We start from the raw sequence: 21,072 nt of genomic DNA on the forward strand, positions 1-21,072 counted from the left end.
CGTGGAGGACGCATAAATTGGCCAGCCCGTTCTCCTGATCTTACACCTCTGGACTTGTTTCTGTGGGGTACGTTGAAGGAGAATGAGTACCGTGGTGTGCCTACAACCGCAGAGGATATGAAACAACGTATTGTGGCAGCCTGCGGCGACATTACACCAGATGTACTGCGGCGTTTACGACATTCATTACGCCAGAGATTGCTATTGTGTGCAGCAAATGATGGCCACCACATAGAATATCTATTGGCCTGACATGTCGGGACACACTCTATTCCACTCCGTAATAGAAAACGGAAACCACGTGTGTACGTGTACCTCACCCCTCATGGTAATGTACATGAGCGTCAGTGTTTTAGACCAATAAAAAGGAGTTAGCATGTGCACGTAATGTGCTGTTCCAGTCTCTTCTGTACCTAAGGTCCACCACCGTTCCCTTTGTATCGCTACGTAATTCGGTGCTCTCCGATACACACGATCGAACAGCAGAGGAGTGGTACTCAAGCGTCAATTTTAGGTTACAATATCTCCGGATGTAGTTAACATTTTACAATGCAACAAACGGCACTGATTACGTATTTGTTTGTATGTTCAGATGTGCTAACAAAACTGACGGGATTCCATTCAAAAATACGTAGGTTTGTGTTAAAATACATACTCCCGTGCACTTTTTTTATGGATTGTATTAACCTATTACACTAGCCCCTCTCCTCACTTTCGGTCTGTGGAATCGATTCGTCAGTATTTGATGTGGTTTACGAAATATATCCAGCGGTAATGTTAGGTGACTCACCCTATATATATATATATATATATATATACATATATTAGACTTTCTTCGCACTGGATTCGTGTACTGATCGGGAAGAATGATTAGAATGTTTGTTGGTTGGTTGATTGATTGATTTGGGGGAGAAGACCACGCCGAGGTCATCGGTCCATCGTACTAAGGAAACATGGAAAGACGGGGAAGAAAGTCGGCCGACCCTTCCTGAGGAACCATCCCGGCAGTTGTCTTAAGTGATTTTGGGAAATAACTGAAAACATAAATTAAGACGGCCGCATGCGCTTTCGAACCGTAGTCCTCACGAATTCGAATTCAGTGTGCTAACCACTGCGCCGCCTCGCACGCTCAAGAATGGTTGTCAAAATGCCTCTGCATATGCTATAATTAATCTAATCTTGTCATCGCTACCCGTATGTGAGCGGTAAGTAGACGGTTGTAGTATACTCCTAGAGTCATTAGGTAAAGTCGGGTCCTGAATCTTCGTAGGTTGAGTTTTTTGGGATTATGTACGTCTATCTTCAAAATTGTGCCAGTTTAATTTCTTCAGCATCCATGTGACACTCTCTCATGGGTCAAATTAACGTATACATTCAATATCGCCTGTTCGCCCTATATGGTACGTGCCACTCACTTCAACAATATTCAAGTGTATGTTACACAAGTGATTTGTAAGCAACCTGCTTCATAGACAGATAGCATATTTCCAGTATTGGACCAATAAATTAAAGTCTACCACCTGCTTTACCCACGACAAATACCATGTGATCGCTCCGTTTCATATCCCTACAGGGTGTTACGTTCAAGTATTTGTATGAGATTAGCGATTCCAGCTCTGGCTCATTGGTATTATACTCTTTGGGTAGTACTTTTTTCGTTTTGCGAAGCGCAAAATTTTACATTTCTGAACTTTCAATGCAAGTTGCCAATCTTAGCACCACTTTGAAACTTTATAAGTTCTGTTAAATATTTATGCAGCTTGCTTCAGATAGTACTCTACCATAGGTAACTGTGTCATTTCCAAAATATCTCGTCCAACACATTTCGCACATCGGAAGTTATTTCTAATCTGAGTATTACTCTCCAACCAACGTAACGTGCTCCGCAATTCCTACCAAAATCCCTTAATTCAGTCACAAATTTCGCTTGGTACCCTATATGATGGTACTTGTAACAACGTGCGTAGAAGTGGTACTGTGTGTAAAGCTTCTCGAAAATCAAGAAAAACTGCATCTACCTGACTGCATTGATCCAAATCTTTCAGTATCTCATGTGAGAAAAGTGTGTGTTGGTTTTCGATATTTTCGGGCCACGGACACAAATCCAGGGTGGAACGCGAAAGGGGGGGGGGGGGGGGGTAGGAAACCCCGTCCATCCCGTAGCTCTCAGGGAAAGGAAAATCCCCTAGTACGTATCTGTTTTAGAGGGAATTTTTATTATTTTTCTTTTACCATTTCTGACTTCCAGTTTTATATTTTATGATTGCGGTTATGCTTCACTCAATGTTTACTTTTCGGCTAGTGCCGTTACGCTCTCTAAAGCAAAATCTTCTTACACGTTACTTAAGACAATAGTTACTTAGCAGGGATTGTAAAGGCTCGTGGTCACAACTTTTTGTAATGCATATGTTATTGTCAATTTAAAAATAAATACCTGCAACTGAAACTGCCCTATGTTTGAGAATTATATTACTGTTGCTGAGGTAGGTAGGAAATAGAGTAGAGAAATGTATTTGTTATTTGTGAATTTTAGACCTAAAGAATAGACGATTTTGGACATCATCTGTAGCAGTTCTTGCCAATATCAGATCGACTTTGATCTCACATACCCATTTATTCACGCCATTTCGGCTTTGCACATAATGCCAAAAAAGTTAATTTTTAAGTCTTTTAGGGTTTATTCTCTTAGTGTGCCCATAGAATCTTCACCAACGTCTTCTATGTGACTAAGGAGATTTATGAATTTTTGATTTCCTGATTGCCTTTGAGTAGGTATTGTTCGTCCACCAGTTTTGGGCATTTTTGTCATCAATTGGTCCGTACAGATGACACTTTTTAAAGTTGGTCGTTGATTACATCACTCAGTTTTTTTATTACAATGTGCACGCTGACTCAGAAGCTTACTTTTTTTCTTTTAAACGCCAAAATATCGTAGAACATAATATTTGACATAAATTTTAACTTGTTACCTTTACCACTCTCCGAGAAAAAAGGGTTTCTTGTCAGATTTCATGGTTCTACGTGAACGGGAAATATTCTGTACGTTTTGATGAACGAGTTTGTAAGTATCAAAATGTGTGACATAAATGACCGTACATTTTTGATTGCATTGAGTTAAAAGCTTAAAGTCTTTCTGCCGACAAGAAACTATAGACCCTAGTACGTGACATAAATTTCAACTAGATACGTCTATCTCCTGACAAAAATGGGACTTAACAAACGGTCAGACAACCAGGCAGACGGACAAGAAATTGATCCTGTCAGGGTTGCGAATTCCTGGATTGAAGTACGTCATTGACGCGGCTCGGACGAGGCATGAGCCATTCATGTGAGCGTTTTTTCCGATGCTTGGAACAGTAGAAGGAGTAAAGAACTGTAATCCCAGGAACGTGGAAACAGCTCCATATACCGAAACCCCTATGATTTCCAATTTTTACTTTAACTACACTGCAAGTAAACTAAAATAATTCCCAATATACAATATTTATTAATATTTTCATAAAAGGAAAGACAAAGGGAAATTTGGGACTGCAAATAAATTTCCAGCAAGTAACTGTAAGAGCTGCGTATATAGAATTAGATAGTTGTATTATTCTAAAGTTGATTTATATATACTGAGATGGTATCGTAAAAACAGGGAAAGAAGTAATTACCTCGGAATCCTGCACATTTCATAAACGCCGTATTGTTACAACTTATGGTCACTTTAAAGTTTCTATACTAACTTGACTTAGATTCATGAAAGTATACACGATGATTTAGTGATGATGTTATAAACTTCCTGGGATGTCTGAGAAGAGTAAATGTAATACTGTAAGGTAAAGGGCGCTTGTCCGGAAACGACCAAGTCGGTATTTATAAGCGAAAGTCATTCTGATACTTCTGACAGTGGATCGTAAGTACCGATATTGTTGTTCCTAATATTCTAGGGTAGACAAGTGGTACAAAATAGCTGTCGACCACGCAAGTCAGTCTAACTTCAGGGTATGCATCAGTGAAAATGAAAAACCTTCTATCCTTGAATGAAAAGTGAACACATTTAACTCAGTTAAGTGTCATTTTCACACTAATGTCAGTAAGCATGTATAAGCTAGAGGTAGTCGGTTTTATCTGTCATTATGTGCGTCGGGTTCCGATTTCTGACTTAAAAGAAACATATTGGATCGGAATACTCGTCCGTCCGTAATCAGGCGTCTTCGGTTGTTGTCGTATTGGGCTACTACTGCTTCCACTGTAGCCCTGATGTCTGGATTCCTTGCGTTGTCGTCTGATGGTCGGCTGAGATCGGTTCGGGGGAATCATAGATATAATGCAGGGGTAGCCCATGCGACGCGATGGCAGTGCTTGTTGTTCGAGTTCCGCGTCCAATAGCATAAAAAATCATAAAAATCTTGCAGATGTTGATGAAAAATGAGTTTCAAAGTTTTCCGTCAAATGCTGGAACAACAGTGAGTGATTAATTAGTTTATTCGCAGAGAGCATGCGTAATTACGAGCTATATAATCAGTGCAACTACTGCGCAGTTTGATAGTGCGATATTTTAATCTGAAAAATCAGTGGAGCAACGGCAAAACTTCACTGCTGAAGTAGAACGTAATTTCACTGATAGTGTGAGCATGGGTGGGTCTAACCGTTGACTGGAAGAGTGGTAAACACCATATATACTACTACACTCTGAGAGCAACCTTCCCATTTCAATCGATGAACTGATTAGGAAAGGAAAAAGATACGTTCTCCTGTTAGGCAACATGATGACATTTCGTCCAAAATGTGTTCTGTTTGTTATCCGACCCATACCTATATCCGACTGACGCTACGAAAACTGTTTCCAACTAGGTATCAGCTGAAATTAGGAGGAGGGAGGTCACAAAACCAAGATGATGCATATGAAACTAGGGAAAGGGCCACGAAACCTAAGCAACGTCTACACAGGGGCGTTTGGACAGATGGCGTGAGCAAGATGTACAAAGTTAGAAGGAAATCTATAAAGTTGTAACCATATACGTCCATTATCTCTCACTACCACTGTATACTCTGGTGGAGTTAAATGGCATGGCAGCAGATTCAGTAATATCAAGGAATTATGTATATATGAGCCCAAATGTGCTGCAAATTTCGATTGTTGGTTCTCATGTGGAGTGAGGATTATCAAACACTTTATATCCATAATAGGGAAGACTAGTTATGTTCACATATTACTTTCCACGTAGTTCAGTGAAGGAGAATTATTCACTGCCCAACTGATTTGTTGCTATTTGAAGGCACCATATCCACATGACCAGGCACTGGTTTTCCAGGTATTAAAGGCTGTAGAGTTCATTCCCCTGTTGGTATGCTACACTTTGCTACCAAATGCTATGTTACCTTTTAAGAGTGTGAAGAGCTTAGGAATGCTATTCATTCAGTAAAACTGCTGCATGAAGTATGATGTTCTAATTTACTACTTCTTTACTGCTAACATAATTTGCCATACGTTTAAAGGACAGTATTCACATACATACTGAATGTACCAGCAAAATTATGTCATTTACGACGTATATTTCAGGTCGTATGATGTCATGACATCTGAGACGAGAGAAAAATTGATGTATCATGCTTCATTTTCAGATTTCCTAATTCATTGCTGCTAAGTCTATTCATAATAAATTTCGCCAACAGTTTCCACGTATGCCGCAAAGAGTATCATTGTGCGGCACACAGTTCAGGAGCTAGAGCGTCAAATATTCAGAGATGCGTGAAGAGCTAGCTCATCATCCAAGACGTCTTAATTTGTTTCATCCTTACCAATTTATCTGTTCGCAACACATTTCGCAGAAAGTATCCACATATGTAACTGAATTTACTTACAAAAAAAAGTAAGAAACATAGTTCAAGAGATATGAGGTCATGGACACAGAGATGAGTGGAATTCTGCCGCATCACTGATGCCTTTGTAATTTATTACTTCTCCACTACCAGTTCTATTCACAACACATTAATCAGACAATAGACACTTGTGCTACTGGATGTACCTGAAAAAATTGTATCAGTGTAGGGAACATACTACAGGAGAAATGACGTCATAAACATTGACCCTGTGAAAATGAAACTCCTAGAGATGCAGGTCAAGTATGTCTACAAATACGTGTAAAATATTTGAAATACGTGTGGAATATATCTGATACGTGCGTGTAGGTGTGCAGGGACAAACCGAACTGGTGAAAAACTTATCCGAAATCCTTGGTACCATTTGGATCAAATTTGGTACACATGCTAGTTAAGATCTGGAAAGAAATACTGCAGGGGGTAAGAAGCACCTGTCTTCTAGTGGGACTAGGTGATAACGTGGAGTCAGAAGGGGGAGTAGTAGATGGACAAACAGATGGGGAGCAGGAAATGGATACAAATGGTTCAAATGGGTCTGAGCACTATCGGACTCAACTTCTGAGGTGGTCAGTCCCCTAGAACTTTGAACTTTTTTTTTTTGTCATCAGTCTACTGACTGGTTTGATGCGGCCCGCCACGAATTCCTTTCCTGTGCTAATCTCTTCATCTCAGAGTAGCACTTGCAATCTAAGTCCTCAGTTATTTGCTTGACGTATTCCAATCTCTGTCTTCCTCTACAGTTTTTGCCCTCTACAGCTCCCTCTAGTACCATGGAAGTCATTCCCTCATGTCTTAGCAGATGTCCTATCATCCTGTCCCTTCTCCTTATCAGTGTTTTCCACATATTCCTTTCCTCTCCGATTCTGCATAGAACCTCCTCATTCCTTACCTTATCAGTCCACCTAATTTTCAATATTCGTCTATAGCACCACATCTCAAATGCTTCGATTCTCTTCTGTTCCGGTTTTCCCACAGTCCACGTTTCACTACCATACAATGCTGTACTCCAGACGTACATCCTCAGAAATTTCTTCCTCAAATTAAGGCCGGTATTTGATATTAGTAAGCTTCTCTTGGCCAGAAATGCCTTTTTCGCCATTGCGAGTCTGCTTTTGATGTCCACCTTGCTCCGTCCGTCATTGGTTATTTTACTGCCTAGGTAGCAGTATTCCTTAACTTCATTGACTTCGTGACCATCAATCCTTATGTTAAGTTTCTCGCTGTTCTCATTTCTACTACTCATTACCTTCGTCTTTCTCCGATTTACTCTCAAACCGTAGTGTGCACTCATTAGACTGTTCATTACGTTCAGCAGATCATTTAATTCTTCTTCACTTTCGCCCAGGATAGCAATGTCATCAGCGAATCGTATCATTGATATCCTTTCACCTTGTATCTTAATTCCACTCCTGAACCTTTCTTTTATTTCCATCATTGCTTCCTCGATGTACTGATTGAAGAGTAGGGGCGAAAGGCTACAGCCTTGTCTTACACCCTTCTTAATACGAGCACTTCGTTCTTGATCGTCCACTCTTATTATTCCCTCTTGGTTGTTGTACATACCCGTCTCTCCCTATAGCTTACCCCTACTTTTTTCAGAATCTCTAACAGCTTGCACCATTTTATATTGTCGAACGCTTTTTCCAGGTCGACAAATCCTATGAAAGTGTGTTGATATTTCTTTAGCCTTGCTTCCATTATTAGGCGTAACGTCAGAATTGCCTCTCTCGTCCCTGTACTTTTCCTAAAGCCAAACTGATCGTCACCTAGCGCATTCTCAATTTTCTTTTCCATTCTTCTGTATATTATTCTTGTAAGCAGCTTCGATGCATGAGCTGTTAAGCTGATTGTACGATAAATCTCGCACTTGTCAGCTCTTGCCGTCTTCGGAATTGTGTGGATGATGCTTTTCCGAAAGTCAGATGGTATGTCGCCTAACTCATATATTCTACACACCAACGTGAATAGTCGTTTTGTTGCCACTTCCCCGAATGATTTTAGAAATTCTGATGGAATGTTATCTATCCCTTCTGCCCTCTTTGACCATAAGTCCTCCAAAGCTCTTTTAAATTCCGGTTCTAATACTGGATCCCCTATCTCTTATAAATCGACTGCTGTTTCTTCTTCTATCACATCAGACAAATCTTCACCCTCATAGAGGCTTTCGACGTATTCTTTCCAACTATCTGCTCTCTCCTCAGCAATTAGCAGTGGAATTCCCGTTGCACTCTTAATGTTACCACCGTTGCTTTTAATGTCACCAAAGGTTATTTTGACTTTCCTGTATGCTGAGTCTGTCCTTCCGACAATCATATCTATTTCGATGTCTTCACATTTTTCCTGCGGCCATTTAGTCTTAGCTTCCCTTGCACTTCCTATTTATTTCATTCCTCAGCGACTTGTTTTTCCGTATTCCTGAGTTTCCTGGTACATGTTTGTATTTCCTCGTTTCATCAATCAACTGAAGTATTTCTTCTGTTACCCATGGTTTCTTCGCAGCTACCTTCTTTGTCCCTATGTTTTCCTTCCCAACTCCTGTGATGGTCCTTTTTAGAGATGTCCATTCCTCTTCAACTGTACTGCCTACTGCGCTATTCCTTATTGCTGTATCTATAGCGTTAGAGATCTTCAAACGTATCTCGTCATTCCTTAGTACTTCCGTATCCCACTACTTAAACCTAATTAACCTAAGGACATCACACACATCCATGCTCGAGGCAGCACTCGAACCAGCGACTGTAGGGGTCGCGCGGTTCCAGACTGCAGCCACTCCGGTAGGCTGAAATGGATACAGGGAGTGGGTGAGGAACAGATGTACAGACGTATGGGGGGGGGGGGGAGACATAGACGGAGGAAGGAAAAAATAGGAAACTTAAACAGAGAAGTGAGAGGTGAGGAGAGAGGGTGGATGAGGAAGTCGATAGAGAGAGGGGAAGGAGGATATAGAGAGAGAAATGAGACAGGTGTGCGACACCTGTTTTATCTGTATCGATATTCCTATGTCCATTTTCAGTACTGCTTATGTATATTGATGTATCTGTCAGGAAAATTCTTTGACTATGTATATATGCTTCAGTTATGTGAATATCTGAAAGATGTTGTTTAAATTATGTGTGTGAATTTAAATAACTACTGAAATGATTGATATGTAAGGTACTATAAATGATTCAAGAATGAGATTTTCACTCTGCAGCGGAGTGTGCGCTGATATGAAACTTCCTGGCAGATTAAAACTGTGTGCCCGACCGAGACTCGAACTCGGGACCTTTGCCTTTCGCGGGCAAGTGCTCTACTATAAATGCTTTTACTATAAATGACTTCCTCAATAATTAGGGAACGTAGGGTTAAATGTAATGTATGAAGGAGAGGCCCACAGCTACAGATGTAGCTAGGCGGAGTGGAAGAGATGTAGATGGCGCGCAAGTGGTAACTCGTCCTTTGTGACGAGTAACGAGTCTGGGCAGAGCAGTGCTGAGGTTAATACCTCGCTAGCAGCAGCGGATCATAATGGCTGGAGGTTTGGAGCCAGAAGAGCTTAAGGGCAGTATTTATGCGCATCGGATGCTGAATTTGGTGATACCATTATCATGGCATGGTTTTTGGCCGTATAAAAATGTTGTTTCAAAGCCATGAAGATCAGTAATAGGACGAGGCCAACAGTACTACTAAGTTTGCATCGCCGATAGCTTAAGGGGCTCCGGAAAGGCTCAAAATCATGAAAAGTTCAATTTTTACTTTTTTCTGAATCTGCAGACTATTACCTTTTAATAGATATATAATTTATTCAATTCCGAAGACTGCAACTATTTTTAAATTTTTTTTGAAATGTGTTCTACGTGAGCGTGACCCACTGTGACGCTGTTAAACTGCTGTCAAATGGTGTTATTATTAACGTCCGTGTTCATCAGGTACATTTTAGTGATGTGAGATAAAGTATGTGTTATGGCTAACTTGTGATGGTTCAATATATATCGCTGGTGTGATTGTCGATTGTTTCATGTTTATTTAGTCTGTCGTTATCTCGAAAATATTCGTAATTAATTCTGTTTCTTGAGTCTCTGTTTTGTTGAAGTATAATAATGAGTAAAAGTAAAGTTATTAGAAATCCTCTGAAGGCTTTTAGGAAAAGGAGAAATGTTGGAAAGCCAAAGGTATGTGTTATTACTGTAAACAATAAGGACAATAACCAAGTGAGTGAACCTAACCTCTCAAGTACACCTGCCCATAGCAGTCAAAGTGGAAAAGAAAATACTTAACAGAAGAAGCTTGGTTCAATGATTGAAAACTATGAATGTTTTATGGGCGAATCGGATGTGAATGAAATATTTGATATGTCGGTTCTCAAAGGAATTTTTTCAAACTGTGTAAGATGTATTCATTGTAGTGAAGTTGGTCTGGAACTCTCCATAATAAAGCACGTAGGACTTGCTAGTGAAATACAACTGAAATGTGATAAGTGTTCATACATGACCACCTTTTGGAACAGTGTTGCAGTAACTGCAACTGAAGAAAATGGTAGCAACAACGAGCGATGCTTGCTTTAGACAAGGAACGCCTTCGGGCTGCAGACAGGGCTGTAAAGAGTCTAGAAATACAAGCAAGAGTAAACTGGAGGAGGAACAAGAGGAAGCTGGAGGAGGAGTTTGCAGAGGATGAAGATAATCCATCCTATGGACCTGAAATGCACTAAAAAGTTAATCCAATCTTTGTCGCTCGATTCCCAAAACTTTTATTTTCTCATACTAATTAAATGTTTTCTAAGGATCTTCCTAACATATTTATTTCAAACTTTCAGTAAATGTTACACAGCACCTTCTGCATAATTTAACACAGCCTTTCTCCAACAAACTGTATATTTTTGAATATATAAATAAAAAATTGCAAAAAAAGGTTGTGAATTTTCATTACAATTGAAAAAAAATCATCTTTAATAACTGAACTAAAATTTTGTACAATCCCTGTGTTAAGCTGTAACCCATATTCCAATAAATAATCTGGAAAAAGTTCAACTTCCTACCTCAAATACTTTGTGAGGAAAGATGTAATTTATAAGCGTTATTTTAACATTGCAAGTATAGGGCGTTCCGGAGCCCCTTAACAGCCACTGCAAATTGCGCCGCCAGTGCCACCATCCTTCCAATAAATTGCTTTACATTTGACACTCTGTGAATGGACCAGGTATTTGTGAAACTTGCTCGATTTTAACAGCAATCATGTTGTTACTAAAAACTCTATCTCACACCCTTGATTATCCCAAATCACAAACCTGGGTAGGCTTCGTATCCTAGTGAATTTCATTCCGAGTCTCCTGGTTTACTATGATGTATTGGCTAAACTCGAATTTTAAGTTGCCGCTACGGTCGCAGGTTCGAATCCTACCTCGGGCATGGATGTGTGTGATGTCCTTAGGTTAGTTAGGTTTAAGTAGTTCTAAGTTCTAGGGGACTGATGACCTTAGAAGTTAAGTCCCATAGTGCTCAGAGCCATATGAACCATTTTTTCTTTAAGTTGCGTTGTCATTTGCACAGCCAATTATAATTTTTAGTAGCTCAAAAGACTCCTTATGAATGCACATTTTTTTATTTAAAGAGTTATAGTTTGTTGCGCTTTAGTAAACTAATAATTAATTATGAGAATACTTACCTTCTCTTCTATACACTGGTGAAGTTTCGTTAATGAGCATGGTTCTTCAAACCATGGAAGTTTAAGGTTCCTCATGTACCAGCCTAGTTATTAAATGAAGCAATGTAAGGGTTCCTTCAGAGCCAGTGTAGCTCGATTTGCATTCCGTTTAGTTGCTTCAAACCGATTTTAAGAAAAGAATGTTTACTGTATTATCTATTCTAACGCAAGTTGGTTAATGCACAGGCATAGACACCCTGTATTAGCCAATGAAGTTATAGATTATGATCATTACTAGACCCCTGATTTAAATTCAGAATCATTTCAAGCTTTTCCCTGTACAGTATTGCTACTAGCTTCATGCATGTCGATATTTGATTTTATAAATTGTTGCACCCAGTTCATTTAAGGTACGTGTTGGTGTGAGGCATGTTACTATATACTGTCTCATTGGCCATTTGCTTATCTGACTTAGTAGCACATTTATCTGCAAAATTAGGTTACCATGTTGTAGTGTGAACAGACATAAGAAAAGAGTTTAGTGTGTGTCACAAGGAAGATTAATTTAACCTTGGCACTGCCTCATGGTTTATCATTTTGCTTGACACAAGAATGCCTAATTAGGCTGGCAACCTGTTTTAATATGTAATGTTAGAACTTGCTTTTGTGCTGGGAGATGGTCTGATCGAAACCCACCGTTTCCTATTGTTCATATTCTGCTGGAGTGTTTCGGAAACGAATCCCAGTTTGATTGTTCTGTTCCCATTAGGTTATCTCACGGTCACATCTCAAAAATTCCTCACAGAGGTATAACGTTAGCATCAACTGCGTTCATGGCAGTCGCTGGTGCCTTTACCAGTGGAGGCAGACAGACAGAGGGGAGAGAAGTCGTGGAGAGAGAATGAACAGGCGAGGAGATGCACAGACAGTGGAGGAGGAGGATTTGAGAGGGGGAGGAGGAGTTGTAGATGGAGAGGGGAAGTGGAATATGGACAAAAAGTTGCGGAAGGAGAGGATGAGGAGATGGAATTAGAGGTGGGAGGAGAAAATATAATTAGTGCCGGTAAGAGGAGATAGATAGAGGACAAGATGTGAAGAAGGGTTAAGAATATGATAGACAGAGGCGTGAGGGGCACATAGGCAGAGGGAGGGAGGATGAGATGAAAGACGAAAGACAAGGAATGGGTTAGCTGAATATTGAATATGGACAGGGAGAGGGACAGGAGTAGATGGACAGAGTGAGGGGGGATGGAGGAGGTGGACAGAGAGAGGGGCTGGACGACTCAGACAGAGAGGGAGCGCAGGAAATGAGCACGGAGAGAGAAGAAGAAGAAGAAGCAGCAATAGAAGACTGGAATAAATACATATTCTGGAACCGCTTGTTACTAATGTAGTTAGTTAATAACATGGAAGCCTCATCATACCTGCATAGCAAATACAACCAACACACATCTGGAGTTTCTTACCACAAGAACTAGCACAGCTCCTTGCAGAAATTTTCCAAGTCGACTGTTAATTGCAGGCAGCAATAACACCTTGAACGTGGTTCTTTCTGACTTGCACAGTCTCACAGGGTAATAGTCTAAGGAGAGACTGCAGCGAATCTTCTTCTTGCGGTTGACACACTTTTGTTGACTGCCTCTGTTAGGAATGATAGACCAAGACTATACAGGGTGAGTCACATAACATTACCGTTGGATGTATTTCGCAAACCACATCTAATACTGACGAATCGATTTCACAGACCGAACGTGAGGAAAGAGGCTAGTGTAATTGGTTAATACAAACCATAAAAAAATGCACGGAAGTATGTTTTTTAGCACAAATCTACGCTTTTTAAATGGAACCCCGTTAGTTTTGTTAGCACATCTGAACATATAATCAAATACGTAATCAGTGCCGTTTGTTGCATTGTAAACTATTAATTACATCCGGAGATATTGTAACCTAAAGTTGACGCTTGAGTACCACCCCTACGCTGTTCGGTCGTGTGTATCGGAAAGCACCGAATTACGTAGGGATCCAAAGGGAACGGTGATGGACCTTAGGTACAGAAGAGACTGGAACAGCACATTACGTCCACATGCTAATACCTTTTTATTGGTCTTTTTCACTGACGCACATGTACGTAACCATGAGGGATGAGGTACGCGTACTCACGTGGTTTCCGTTTTCAATTACGGAGTGGAATTGAGTGTCTCCCGACATCTCAGACCAATAGATGTTCAATATGGTGGCCATCATTTGCTGCACACAATTGCAATCTCTGGCGTAATGAGTGCTGTACACGCCGCAGTACATCTGGTGTAATGTCGCCGAAGGCTGCCACAATACGTTGTTTCATATCCTCTGGGGTTGTAGGCACATCACGGTACACATTCTCCTTTAAGGTACCCCACAGAGAGAAGTCTAGAGGTGTAAGATCAGGAGAACGGGCTGGCCAATTTATGCGTCCTCCACCTCCTATGAAACGCCCGTCGAACATCCTGTCAAGGGTCAGCCTAGTATTAATTGCGGAATGTGCAGGTGAACCATCATGCTGATACCACATACGTCGACGCGTTTCCAGTGGGACATTTTCGAGCAACGTTGGCAGATCATTCGATAGAAACGCGATGTATGTTGCAGCTGTTTGGGTCCCTGCTATGAAGTGAGGACCAATGAGGTGGTCGCAAGCGGTAACGCACCATACATTTACAGTCCACGGTCGCTGTCGCTCTACGTGTCTGAGCCAGCGAGGATTGTCCACGGAACAGTAATGCATGTTCCGTAGATTCACTGCCCCGTGGTGCCGGCCGTAGTGGCCGGGCGGTTAAAGGAGCTGCAGTCTGGAACCGCAAGGCCGCTACGGTCGCAGGTTCGAATCCTGCCTCGGGCATGGATGTTTCTGATGTCCTTAGGTTAGTTAGGTTTAACTAGTTCTAAGTTCTAGGGCACTAATGACCTCAGCAGTTGAGTCCCATAGTGCTCAGAGCCATTTCACTGCCCCGTGGTTCGTGAAACCCGCTACATCGGTAAACAGGTAGAACTGCAACGCATTCTCTGTTAATGCCAATTGACAGAATTGCACACAATGATTAAAGTCATCATCATGTAATTGCTGATGTAGCGACACATGAAACGGGTAAGAGCGGCGACGATACAGTAAGCGCATGAGACTAGTTTGACTCAGTCCACCGGCTCTCGCAATGTCTCGTGTACGCATGTGTGGGTTCATGGCAACAGCAGCTAACGCACCAACTGCACCCGCTTCTCCTGTGACGGGCCTGTTACGGACCCGTTTGCGTGCTACGACCATACCTGTTGCATACAGTTGGCGGTAGATGTTTTGCAATGTGCGGCACGTTGGATGCGCTCCGTCCGGGTACCGTTCTGCATACACCCTGCAGGCTTCAGCTGCATTTCGTCGACACTCGCCATAGACGAGTATCATCATCGCCTTTTCTGAGTTCGAATACACCATGGTCACAGTTCCTACAACACTACACTATCACAGACGCCTGGTAACACGGAGTACTATAGTTGGTCTGTGTGCGGAGACGAATGCAGAATAAAAATAGCAGCAAGCGCTACATGCGGACACTGCGACAGCTAGACCAAACCACAACAGTGCGCTACAGCCACACTCGTAAACACGGTCGTCATCGTAAACATGTCCCTGCAGGTGCTGCTCGCCGACCGTGGCCCGTGTTTCTTACAACACGCAACTGAACGTCGGAGGTTTGAACTTTAGGTTACAATATCTCCGTATGTAATTAACATTTTACAATGCAACGAACGGCACTGATTACGTATTTGTTTATATGTTCAGATGTGCTAACAAAACTAACGTGGTTCCATTTAAAAAACGTAGGTTTGTGTTAAAAAACATGCTTCCGTGCATTTTTTTATGCTTTGTATTAAACAATTACACTAGCCCCTCTCCTCACGTTCGGTGTGTGGAATCTGTTCGTCAGTATTTGATCTGGTTTACGAAATATATCCAGCGGTAACGTTAGATGACTCACCCTGTATATGTAGAAGGAACGGTGGTCAGTTTTTGGTACACTTTATTATTGGCATTGCAATATATTTTACTACATGACAACAGTGCTTTAGCAGGAAATTTGTATTCGAGTCCCGATCTGGCACAAATATTAACTATCATTCCATTCTACATCTGATGGTTGTCCATATACGCAACCGCGAATACATTTATTGGGCTTTAGTGTGGATTTTAAGGTACTTGACGTCTTAGACTTTATATCACGATGTAAGGTGTTTCAAATGTCTTGTAACACCTGATTATGGTCAGAAGGCTGAAACTGATCATAAAAAAAGTTTTTCTTATCATCCCTAGGACGTGTACTTCGACCATTCTTAAGAACGTTTCGCTCCCTATATTTTGTCCCTGCTACCTTTTGAATCTGTAATAGTTTGTTCCATTGTCAAAAGTTTTCTCTATATCTGCAGATCCGATATACGTAGGTACATATTTTCTATTTATCTTCTAAAATAAGGAGTTATTAAATATTGAAATTTGATTGATTTTTCTACCTTGGTTAGGTATAGCACGAATATCACGCCAAATGGCCTCGTTAAGTTACTGTGATATGTTCATACACTCCCCCGATTTAAGGTATTACAAAAACGGAAATCTGGAGAATGTACGATCGGGGCACCTTAACCATGGAGTGAAACTGTGCGAGCATGGAATTTAGTCCTCGAGGTATTCATGACAGCGTTCGCTCTGAGGACAGCTCCATCTTGCTGGAATCATTTTCGGTGGAAATTTTTGCGTCTTCTTCTTATTGGGAGTTCCGAAAATTTTTTATGCATAATCTGCAGTGACGATAACTATTTCTTCATGATTCTCCTCATAAAGGTATAGCGTAGTTATACATATCTTCACAGCTCTACACCACCACTTTCTCCATAGTAAGGGAATGTTCCTGCATGTATTCAGAGTTTTTACCGAAGCAATAGGCAGTTAATGGGTTCGTCCATTTGAGCAAATCCTAGTGAAGGATGGCTCAGTAGCTTTCCAGCAGAGTTCCCGTTACGGCGTGAAGTGAAGCGCCGGCACGCCAGTCGGGAATGAGAGAGCAAGGAGGGCTGTGAAGAAGACACTGACCGACCTCACTCCAGGACGACAACGTGACAGCAGCGGCCTCTATACGAAGAGAACGTGAGCCCCACGCCCGGCTGGGCGCGGCCCTGGTCTACAGAAGCTTCAAGACTAGCAACTAGGATAGAATCGTCAAATATCATTACTTGCTTGTACATTCTATCAACCTCAATGATGGAATTCTTATACTGAAGACGCCTGTTTATTTTGCTTGTCACCCTCTGCTTGCTACACATATAAGTATTTCTCAAATTTAAGTATCGTCATTTACTTTTCGTAATAGAACTCGTTAATACGATTTGCTTGAATTTTTGTCTAGCGATCCGAGAAAGCAAGTTTCCTAGAAACTCCATATATGACGATTAGGCAGGATTCAACCGTGGTAGTATCTTAGAAGTGAAGGCGCTTAATAAATAGTCAATTAACATGAATTTCCTTCCGAACCTTTTCTAAACAGTTATATACCTCTTGGATAAGACCGAAAACCCAGTCAAATAATTATTCATTTTACATTTGTCATCGGACACCATATAGCAAAATTAAGCATACTACATTTTTCATACTTAAATACACAGTTAGCAGCTGGTGTTGTTGCAGTTAGCGTAGCTGACTATCGTTCACGCTGCCCCGGGTTCAATTCCCGGCCAGTTCAAAAATTGATTACCGTACACTGGCTTCGATTCGCGAATGAGTCCACTATTTTGTCTCTGTTCGGAACTGTGTGTGTGTGTGTGTGTGTGTGTGTGTGTGTGTGTGTGTGTGTGAGTGATTGTTTTGTGCTCATTTTCATTTCGTCATAATTTATCGCAACTCGCCGAAGTGGCGCAAAACGAGAAGAATTGCTCCTGGTGCAGAAGAACCCAGAAAGTGACTCCTGCCGAACATCATACGCATATTTCATATTGAAATACATATAAGAATCAGTTCTAGGAATTACAGCTGACAGAAACGATGATTCATTTTATTTACAGGGCGCCAAATAGAAAATAAAAGAAGAACGTGTTTGGTCAGTCACTACGAAAGTAAAAACATTTCGTCGCACTCGAGTTCGGTGATGTATCGCTCTTTGAAAGTATCTGCTGGAGTAAACGGGCCTGAGACAAGATTGATTTATTGCGATAGCTTTGGTGATGGTAGGAGACTACAAGTTTCACACTTCATATCGGCTGTCGAAACTCCTCTTAGAATGTTGACACTTCCTAGGCAGGGCATCGGAAACTACTCCCATGTGTTCTGATTAGCTTCGAGTAGAATTTATGGCTGGTTATGACAGTTAACGGCGTGTAATGTATAGAAAACTGACTGCTTGCGCCTAATACCTCCTGTTGCGCGGGAGAGATAAGAAACTGTGCCACATGTGCTGATAGCACTACGAAGTTGGAAAAATTGTTTTACTCTGTTTAAAGCGTATTAGTCAAAATAAATAATAAATTTTTGAGACAGATATTAGAAGAGTTAGAAGAAAGAGTAATTGTTCATACTAAGATAGGGCATAACTGCTTTTGTCTTTCAGGGAGATGAGGGCACTAATGATGCCTTTGTGAGTTATCAACGACTGTGAATTTTCCTATCGTGTCAACATAAGACGGATGAGGGTATATTATGAGAACTTTTAAATTATTTTCATATCTTACATTTTCCCTCGCAGTGCCCATTAAGACGATGGGAAATGTAGTAAAAAATACCGCTAGGTAGTTTAATGTCATACCTGATCGCCCAGATATCAGAAACGGCACACTGCCATCCAGACCGTACAGTATCAGTAGTTACTAGAAGGCTTTCGAACACTCCTTGATTTCTCACCTATTACTGTGTTCGAAACTTTGCATGGAACGCGCGCCGTTCTTAGAAATATTCTAAGACGTGTCGTACGAATGTTTTCTAAGTAGTCTACTACATAGAATTGTTTCATTTTACGAATAAGCTACCAATGAAGTGAAGTGTGCCACCTGCCGTACCTGCCACTGAGACCAAGTTTTCACATTGCCACATACTGTTCACCTAAGCAATTGGACGATTTAAACTGTAACTCCTTCACGTCGTAGTCATAGAATACTACGTTCTTGCAGTTTACGAAGTAAACAATTAAAATGAATAAACAGTCATTATTTGAAGCATGTTTATACTCAACAGTGAAGTCTTACAAGATATAACAATATCAGGCGAGTTTCTCTTCACTACAGACAACTACATCACCTGGAGAAAATGTGTTATTATTAATATTGGGAACGAGTTTTCGCACGGTTATTGCCTTAGATGTTTTGATTCCCCAGAGTAGTGTTACAGGCCCTCTGCTGTTCCTTATGTATATAAACGATCTAGGAGACAGTCTGAATAGCCGTCTTAGGTTGTTAGCAGATAGTGCTGTCGTTTATCGCCTAGTTAAGTTGGTAAAGTCAAAAGAAGATCAAAAAAAAATTGCAAAGCCACTCTAAAAATATATCTACACTCCTGGAAATTGAAATAAGAACACCGTGAATTCATTGTCCCAGGAAGGGGAAACTTTATTGACACATTCCTGGGGTCAGATACATCACATGATCACACTGACAGAACCACAGGCACATAGACACAGGCAACAGAGCATGCACAATGTCGGCACTAGTACAGTGTATATCCACCTTTCGCAGCAATGCAGGCTGCTATTCTCCCATGGAGACGATCGTAGAGATGCTGGATGTAGTCCTGTGGAACAGCTTGCCATGCCATTTCCACCTGGCGCCTCAGTTGGACCAGCGTTCATGCTGGACGTGCAGACCGCGAGAGACGACGCTTCATCCAGTCCCAAACATGCTCAATGGGGGACAGATCCGGAGATCTTGCTGGCCAGGGTAGTTGACTTACACCTTCTAGAGCACGTTGGGTGGCACGGGATACATGCGGACGTGCATTGTCCTGTTGGAACAGCAAGTGTCCTTGCCGGTCTAGGAATGGTAGAACGATGGGTTCGATGACGGTTTGGATGTACCGTGCACTATTCAGTGTCCCCTCGATGATCACCAGTGGTGTACGGCCAGTGTAGGAGATCGCTCCCCACACCATGATGCCGGGTGTTGGCCCTGTGTGCCTCGCTCGTATGCAGTCCTGATTGTGGCGCTCACCTGCACGGCGCCAAACACGCATACGACCATCATTGGCACCAAAGCAGAAGCGACTCTCATCGCTGAAGACGACACGTCTCCATTCGTCCCTCCATTCACGCCTGTCGCGACACCACTGGAGGCGGGCTGCACGATGTTGGGGCGTGAGCGGAAGACGGCCTAACGGTGTGCGGACCGTAGCCCAGCTTCATGGAGACGGTTGCGAATGGTCCTCGCCGATACCCCAGGAGCAACAGTGTCCCTAATTTGCCGGGAAGTGGCGGTGCGGTCCCCTACGGCACTGCGTAGGATCCTACGGTCTTGGCGTGCATCGGTGCGTCGCTGCGGTCCGGTCCCAGGTCGACGGGCACGTGCACCTTCCGCCGACCGCTGGCGACAACATCGATGTACTGTGGAGACCTCACGCCCCACGTGTTGAGCAATTCGGCGGTACGTCCACCCGGCCTCCCGCATGCCCACTATACGCCCTCGCTCAAAGTACGTCAACTGCACATACGGTTCATGTCCACGCTGTCGCGGCATGCTACCAGTGTTAAAGACTGCGATGGAGCTCCGTATGCCACGGCAAACTGGCTGACACTGACGGCGGCAGTGCACAAATGCTGCGCAGCTAGCGCCATTCGACGGCCAACACCGCGGTTCCTGGTGTGTCCGCTATGCCGTGCATGTGATCATTGCTTGTACAGCCCTCTCGCAGTGTCCGGAGCAAGTATGGTCGGTCTGACACACCGGTGTCAATGTGCTCTTTTTTCCATTTCCAGGAGTGTATATGATGATGAAATTGGCGATTCACCCTAAAGATTGAAAGGTGTGACGTCATCCTCGTGAGTGCTACAGAGAATCCGTTAAACTTTGGTTACATGATAAATCTGTCACATCTAAATGCCATAAATTCAACTAAGTACCTAGACACTACAATTTCGATAAACTTAAATTTTAAAGATAACATACAAAATGTTGTGTGGAAGGCAAACGAAACACTGCGTTTTACAGGCAGAACACTTAGAAAGTACTACAAATCTACAAGGAGACTGCCTAAACCACGGTTATCCGTCCTCTTTTGAAATACTGCTGTGCCGCGTGTGATCCTTACCAGATAGGATTAACGCAGTGCATCGAGAAAGTTCCAAGAGGAGAAGCATGTTTCTTATTATAGCGAAATACGAGAATTCGAAAATATTTTGTTGACGCCGACCTATATAGGGACAAAAGAACATCGTAATAAAATGAGGGAAATCAGAGCTCCTACGGAAAGATATAGGTGTTACTTTCTTCCACGCGCTATTCGTATCTGGAAAAAGAGGGAATTATTGGAGAGGTGGTTTGATTAGCCTTGTGGTAGGCACTTTAGTGTGAATTTGCAGAGTGTCCATGTAG

Source organism: Schistocerca americana, chromosome 1 (genome assembly GCF_021461395.2).
Source record: "Schistocerca americana isolate TAMUIC-IGC-003095 chromosome 1, iqSchAmer2.1, whole genome shotgun sequence".
Classification (NCBI taxonomy): domain Eukaryota; kingdom Metazoa; phylum Arthropoda; class Insecta; order Orthoptera; family Acrididae; genus Schistocerca; species Schistocerca americana.